Genomic DNA, 8,210 nt, shown 5'->3' with positions numbered 1-8,210 from the left:
GAATAAAATGATGGAATTGGGCGTTTATTTGATAGAAATTTTGATTGGAATTGAATAAAGGATTGAATCATAAACTAAGCTATAAGTTTTGAGTTTTAGGGATTAAATGGAAATAAATTCGAAATTATGAAAATATGCTGGAAATTTAATAGTTAAGTATGAGTTTGGACAAAATTTGAATAGAAATGAAGTATGAATTGAGATAGAAAAGTAAGTGAATCTAGTTAAGATTAAATTGAAATTAAAGTAGAAATTGAATAAAATTGTATTAATTAGATATAAATTAGTAGTGAATTAACGAATATGAATTGTTTTAATTCCGTAGCTAATGTTGTCTCGAAACCTCGCTAAGCAAGGAAAAAAAATGGCAAAGACAAAGGAAGTTAGCTCGAGAAAATACGGTTTGTATTTCTATAATCGAACCTAGTTATTAATTGTTATATTTTTTTATTCAATGCATTTAATAAATGTTGAAGTGAGAATTATTGTGTTTATAATGGAAATGGATTAATTTGGTATGTGATGAATTTATACTGATCAATTAAATTGAATTATATATTATAAATATATATATATATATATATATATATGTGTGTGTGTGTGTGTGTGTGTGTGTGTGTGTGTGTGTGAATGAGATATTATGCAATTATGATAATTGAATTTTGGATAAATATTATGATAAATAATTAAGATGGGAATTATATGTATTGTGTCTTTATAATTGAAATGAATTGATTTAGTGTGTGATAAATTTATATTGAACTGATTTATGAATATCTGTTTTATTGAATTTATATTGATTGAATTATATAATATATATGATTTATGTAGAAATTTGAATATTTGATATTGAAAATGAATTGAATTGTACTTGAATTATGAATTAATGTGAATAATTGAAATATATTGTTAAATTGAATGAAATTGTATGAATTGTGAAAATGGATAAATATACGTAATTATCTGAATGAGATATTGATGAAAGAATTATTAAATTGAGAAAGTGAATGAAATACCCTATTAACTAGTCGGGCTAAGTCGGATATAATTGGCATGTCATAGGATCTGAAAGTGTACGGATTTGCGGCTTTACCGATTAGGCACTTTATGTGTCGATTTCGGGCACCTCGTGTGTCGTATCGGGCACCTCGTGTGTCGTTTAGGCACTTTATGTGTCGATATCTTGATCAGTACTATGTACCGTTTTAGGCACAATGTGCCGCATGGTGTGTTTGGGTTGGAATCCGTGTATCCGTCAAAGTCCGGGTTTGTTAATAGGGTAAATAAGTGAAAAGATAAATCGAGTGAATTTGATTGATTGAACTATTGGAATGAAATGAGAAATTGAATTGAGAATTGAAATTGAGATATGAGATTGAAAACATGAACCAAAAGGTTCATGAAATGAGTGAAGTTCAAATGGATGATGATTGATGTTAGAATGAATTAAAATGGTATATTGTTAAGAAGTAAAGTGTGAATACAAGTGAATTGTGAATATATTGAAAGAATTTATACAGTAAGCAAATGAAAAGAATTGAGCAAATATGTTGTTGTGTTTGTTATATGGCTTGTATAGAATTTTTATGGTAAGTAAATGAAACTTATCTATAAAATAAATAAATGAATGGTTATATTTATCATTGTGATTTTAAGTTTAATTGCTATATTACCAAGTGTTCGGATTATAGAAATACCACTGAGTATACCATACTCAGCGTACGGTTTGTTTTCGTGCGCAGGTTAAGTAAAGATAGTACGTTGAATCAGCATCCCAGTCCGATCCCGAATTCATTAAGGTAAAGTGTGTTAATTATTGGTAATGGCATGTACCTAGGATGTCTTATGTGTATGTCATTTTGAAATTGTAAATGTAAGGATGAAATAAATAAATTTAGATTTGGCTATGGTATAAAATAGGATTTGACTAATTTGGTATGAATTTGAATTTTTGTGAGACAATGTCAGATTGATTTTGGACTTCCCTATTCTGAATTGGGAAAATCATTAAAAATTGTATAAAAATAATTACAGGCTATAATTTATATTCTTAGAATCTTTAATGAGACTATTTTCAAGAGAAATAAACGGGAACATCATCCAAGTCCTGTGCTATGAGATAATTAAATTTTAGTAAATAAAGGTCGAAACTATCAAACAGCAGATTAGGGGTAACTTTGAGGAATAAACTGTACTAATTGGCTAAAGCAAAAATTCTGAAAATTTTATGGTAGAAAGGTATATGAGTCTAGTTTTAAGAAAAATTAACGGAACTTAATTTGGAGTTTCGTAACTCTAGATATAAATATTTTAGTGACTGTTACTCAAGAAGACAGTTTTGACATGAACATAAGAAAGTAAATGAAATTGTGTGTAATTATTCTGTAAACTCCGGTTGTAATATCCTGATTTTGGGCCTAGTCGGAATAGTGGTTTCGTGACCACAAAATCTGAGATATAAATAATTATTTTATGATTATTTTAAGGTCTATGATATGATTGCATGATTGTGTGAAAATTTCGTGAAGAAATTTTATGCATAAAGTGCTTAATTTGAAATTTGGGACTAAATTGAATAAATTGCAAAACTTGTGTTCTAGAAGTATTTTGCATAAAATTGAATTAGATTATTAATTAGAGGTCCATAAAGAGTAATTTTACCAATTTCTAAGTCTATGGACAAAAATTGGACATGGATGGAATTTTTGGAAAGTTTAGTAGTAAGGGCATTTTGGTCATTTAGGGGTAAAATGAATTAAAATACAAAATTAAAAGCCAATTTTGCTCATCTTCAACCCCATGGCCGAATATAGCAAGGAGAAACCATGGCTAGGCTTTTTCAAGCTTCCAAGCTCGATTGTAAGTCCGTTCTAGCCTCGCTTTTAATGATTTTACGTTTTGGAGTCCCAGAGCTCGATTTAGCTTATGCTAGCAATAATTTAACCTAGGGTTTATATTTGGAAAAATACCCATAGGTGAAATTTGTGTATTTTGGTGTTTTATGATAGAATGTGAGGTTTTAAATTATGTTAGACAACTTGTGCTACTCGGTTTTAAGTGAAAACGAGCAAAAGGGCTTAATCGGTAAAATACCTAATAGTCATAAGTACATGTTAGAGTGAGAATTTGATGTTGCCATAGAAGGAAAAATGATCAGCATGTCATAAAACATAAGAAAATAGGCTGAATTTTAATTTACGAGCTTTGGGGCAAAAGTGTAAATATGCAAAAGTTTAGGGGCAAATTGTAATTTTTCCAAAATATGATTTTGGGTCAATTTGAATAATGTGAGTCCTAATTAGACTATATTTTAAATGATAGAGCAAGGAAAACTGAAATTCGGGCTAAAATGGGGAAAATACCAAGTTGTGGACGAAATGGTAAAAATAGCCATTTTCGCATACGAGGTAAGTTCATATGTAAATGTTGGTAACATAGTTATTATTTTAAATGTTTTAATGTTTTTTAAATGATATGATAATTATTATGAAATATTATACTTGTGATAATTGTTTGATAATATGTAATTATGTGAATTACTTGATGAGTATGAACTATCACCGAAGTATCGATTTCGATATTCCGTGGAAGACGGCAAAGATGTGAGATCGAGGAAAAAAGCCCGTTTGAACCTTAGGAATAGATTAGGATACAAGTGACATGTCACTGGGATATTTGGGCATCCGAACTCGTTGAGTTGAGTCCGAGTTCACTTATGGATGCGAGCGTCCGAACTCGTTGAGTTGAGTCCGAGTTTGTGAGATGTAACTAGGCATCCGAACTCGTTGAGTTGAGTCCGAGTTCACTTATGGATGCGAACGCCCGAGCTCGTTGAGTTGAGTCCGAGTTCACTTATGGGCGGGTTACATGGTAGCTTGGCTACATATGTGGCACTTATGTGCAAGTTATCCATGTATCCGAATTATATTCGATGTGTTCAACGGGTAAAGTTCTACTCAAATGGAGGAATACTCAAGATGAAAGGGACGTATTGGTAAGTGTTGTGAAATGGATACTTTGAACAGGTATGTACTTAACCCTCGGGTTGAAAACTCGATATAACAACAATATGGTAAGATGATAAATGAAAAGGTGATATGAATGTCTTGGTGATGATTATGCAAATGATGTTTTATGTTTGCTTATATGGTTATGTTACTTGCTATTTGCATGTGAGCTTACTAAGCATTTATGCTTACTCCCTCCTTTTATTCCTTGTAGTGTTGACAAGCCAGCTCGAAATCGGAAACGGTCGGAGGCACGCCACACTATCCGTATACCATCTTGGCATAATGGCTTGTATATTTTGAGTATGGCATGTATAGCATTATAATCATTTTGTATATATGGTCTTATGATATGGTTATTGAGTGGTATGGAAATAGAAATGCTTGGTAATGATTAGCCATTGGAATGGCTAATCATGATCATATTTGGTATTATGTATGTCAAATTGCTAGCTAATTCATGGAAACCATGAAATAGGTAAAATTTACCATAAAATAGATTCAGACAGCAGCAGTGACGTGAGTTTAAAAATCACTAAAATAGTAGAAATGGAATTAAATAATTAATAAGTTATGGAATCGAAGCTTGATGAGTCTATTTTCATATGGAATAAGCGAAACAGGTATATGAGCTATATTTTATGAGATGTTTAAATTTTTGTGAAACAGGGCCAGAGCGATTTCTGGATCCCCTGTTCTGACTTTGAAAATTCACCATAAATTTTACAAAGATAATTAGAAGTCACGCTTTATATGTACAGATTCTTTATTGAGTCTAGTTTTATTAGAGACAAATGGCATAGTCATTGAAGGTCTGTATAGGGAGATATCTAATTCGTAATACACAGAGGTCAGAGTAGTTGAAACCTGAAACAGGGGAGACTTTAACTAATAAACTGTACTAATTGGCCCAACCAAAAATTCTAGAAAAAAATTAGTAGATATATATATGAGTCTAGTTTCAGGAAAAATTTACGGAATTGGATTTCGAGTTTCGTAACTCGAGATATGATTTTTAAAGCGACTATGATGCAGTTAGCCAGCTTGTCTAGAAATTTTAAAATGAATTGTATGAGCTGTTTAATTAATGAATTAAGTCCGTTAACACCTCGTGTTCGACTCCGGAAATGGTCTCGGGTACGGGGTGTTACACCGGTAATGCTCCATAACTCTCTTCCGGGACGGTTTGGGGTTAGGGGGTGTTACAAAACAAATACAAGATAAAGACAACGGGAGTTAGCTTGGAAACTGCGGTTTGTATTTTTATAAACTGAATCTAATAATTATTTGTTGAATTTATTATTTATATGAATGGCAAGTATTATTATTATGGTATTGAATTGAATAAAAAGTCATGAATTATTAGTGATTATTGATATTGAATAGAATATGTGAATATTGAGTGGAAAATTGAAAAATGTATATTGCATTGAAATTGATTTGCATGTGAATTGATATGGAAAAATGTATTAAATTGAGTTGAAATTAAATTACAAATGAAATTGAAATTTTGAAAGTTTATTGTATACCCTATTAACTGTATCGGGCAAGTCGGATATAGTTGGCATGCCATAGGATTGGAAGTGTTCAGGGATATTCTGACTGTGTGTCGATGAGACACTATATGTGTCGACTACTGTAACTATTCTGGATTCGTTCCGAAGAGGTACTCCGTACCTGACTGTTACTGTTACTGTTCCAGATTTGTTCCGATAAGGTACTTTGTGTACCGTTACTGTTACTGTTACTATTACCCTTACGGTGTATTCCGGCTTCGACCAATGAAACACTGTATACTTTCCCCGGTGTGTGGGTTGGATCCGTATATCCATCTAGGCCCGAGTCATGTTAATAGGGGTAATAAAAAGTATTAAAGACTATCTGGTATTGAATAATTAACTGTTACAGAATAAACGACTGATACTGAATAAATGAATATTACTGATTAACTGATTATTATTGTTGACTAACTAGTACTGAACGATAAAGATCAATTGGTTGTTACCAAAGAATATTGATTGTTATTGAAATGAGATAGTACAGAATATTGAATGAAAGGTGAATAATATTATTACTAAATGAATTGTAAATAAAAGTCTTGAAAAACTAATTATTCTTGAATAATGGACTCCTCTTGAATGTCGAATGATCTTGAACACAAAGTTATTCTTGAATAAATATGAAAAATTGACGAATAATGAATAAACATTGAAACTGTATACATTTCATTGAAAGTGATTAACAAGATCTTAGCATTATATATCAAAAACAAATGATTGAACTATTAGGAGTAATAGATTGAATTCTCGTGGTTCATTGATATATGATTTATTATTGACTTAAGTATCGATTTATAAAAATACCACTGAGTTCATACTCAGCTTACGGTTTGTTTCCGTGCGTAGGTTAGGTTAAAGACAGATCGTCGAATCAGCATCATAAGCCGATCCCGAACTCAAAAAGGTAAAGCATGTTAATTATCGGTAATGGCATGTACCTAGGATGTCTAAAGTGTGTTATATTAGATTGTGATTGTAATAGCGAAGTAAGTAAATTGATAATTGATAATGATACATGATAAGTGTTTAAAGTTAAGTATTAGATAATATATAAAATGCATTTGGATTGGTTTAATATTGATATTTGTATTGGTTGTGGATTGAAATTTTCAGGATTGGTAAAATTTTAAAATACAAGGTTCATTTTGAGTTCACATAGTTTGTCACACGGGCGTGTGCCTTAGTTGCCACGACTGTGTCTTAAAGTCAGTTTAGTACACAAGCAGGCCACACGGACGTGTGTCATGGCCGTGTTTAAAAGTCAATGTCGCACACGGGTTTAGGACACGAGCGTGTCCCAAGCAGCACGGGCATGTTAAACTAGCCACACGGGCGTGTGGTACTGTTCAAAAGAAGAAAATTTAAAACTTTACGAAAAATTTACTAAGCTCCCGATCGAGCCCCGGTTTATTTTAATTGTGTATAATAAGTACTGTGGACCCATTAAATCTATGTTTAGATGTATAGAATTTCGTTTATTCTTGTTTTAAGTGCAAATGTACTGTAATGACTGGTAATACTCTGTAATCCTGTTTCGATAACGGGACGGGTTTAAGGGTGTTACACAACGCTGATCCAAGCTTCAAATAGCTCCATTGAGAATCTCGTGCCCCAAGTTTGGAGTTTTCGTGACACAAGTTTCGGTTCGAAAGATTGCCACCAACTTGTTTTATCCATAACTGGCACCTCCTCCCTTTGATAATATAACCTTTGTAGTTCTCTTAAGAGTATATAATTCAACCCCATTAATGCATGACTACCAATACATAATAGAAATCTCCGATTGATGGTACGCCCCCCAAACAGATAAAAAAATTAATCTCTCTTCCCATTTTTTTTCTCTGCAGCAGGACACTCTCAACAATATTTTTTTGTCTTATTCTCTGTTTTATCAAAACCCAAAGTGCATCCATGACTATTATATTTAGCCTATTGGTGCCGACCATTACAAACATAGCACCTAAAAAAAATATTTTTACTGACATGGGTGCAAGCCACCACACACCAAAATATACAAAAAAAAATTACTATCACGGGTGTCAGTCACCACAATGTTAGCACCAAAAATTACCAAAAAAAATAAACTAATTTTTACAGTGACAACAACTTGGACGTCAGAATCTAATAAAAAAATATTTTTTTACCTAAATAATACCTGTAATTTTAAGAATACAGTTGAGAAAATATATATTACTATCGGCTATTGTAATGCTGACACCCAAAAAGAATTTTTTTAAACCCCTAGCAATCATCAGGTAATGATGGGGGAATTTTTGACATAGGTGTCGGCCATGAAAGTGTCGGCCCCGCCTGCACTGTTCTTTTCGGATTATTCCCGTAATTATATTTCAATCTGGGTTTTTTTTTAAATATTAAATTATTTTAGATTAGTTTGATGAAAAAGCTTAATTCTATTTATATCAAAATAAAAATTAATATAAAAACCAGCCTGCAAATATAATGGACTCTTAAGAAAAAAAAAAGGCCCACTTTCTTTTCTTTTTCATGTTCATGAAAGGCACACTTGTTTTGAATTTAACTTACGCATGATATATGGTTGAGAGAATTAAATGTAAACACTATTTTGTTTTTCGAAATTCAAAAATTCAAATTCCCTATGTAAATCTTCACTTCACTCACCTTT

General features: G+C 31.9%; 1 long non-coding RNA gene across 1 annotated transcript; it reads left to right on the top strand.

Moving 5' to 3' along the window:
• The first annotated feature begins 344 nt into the window (after positions 1 to 344).
• Positions 345 to 1,938, top strand: LOC128292783 (uncharacterized). The gene is made up of 2 exons (XR_008282694.1): positions 345 to 401; positions 1,743 to 1,938. It is a non-coding gene; the product is annotated as an uncharacterized LOC128292783 (long non-coding RNA).
• Positions 1,939 to 8,210: the final 6,272 nt, after the last annotated feature.

Source organism: Gossypium arboreum, chromosome 5 (genome assembly GCF_025698485.1).
Source record: "Gossypium arboreum isolate Shixiya-1 chromosome 5, ASM2569848v2, whole genome shotgun sequence".
NCBI classification, from domain to species: Eukaryota; Viridiplantae; Streptophyta; class Magnoliopsida; order Malvales; family Malvaceae; genus Gossypium; species Gossypium arboreum.
This window is presented reverse-complemented; position numbering and strand designations above follow the sequence as displayed.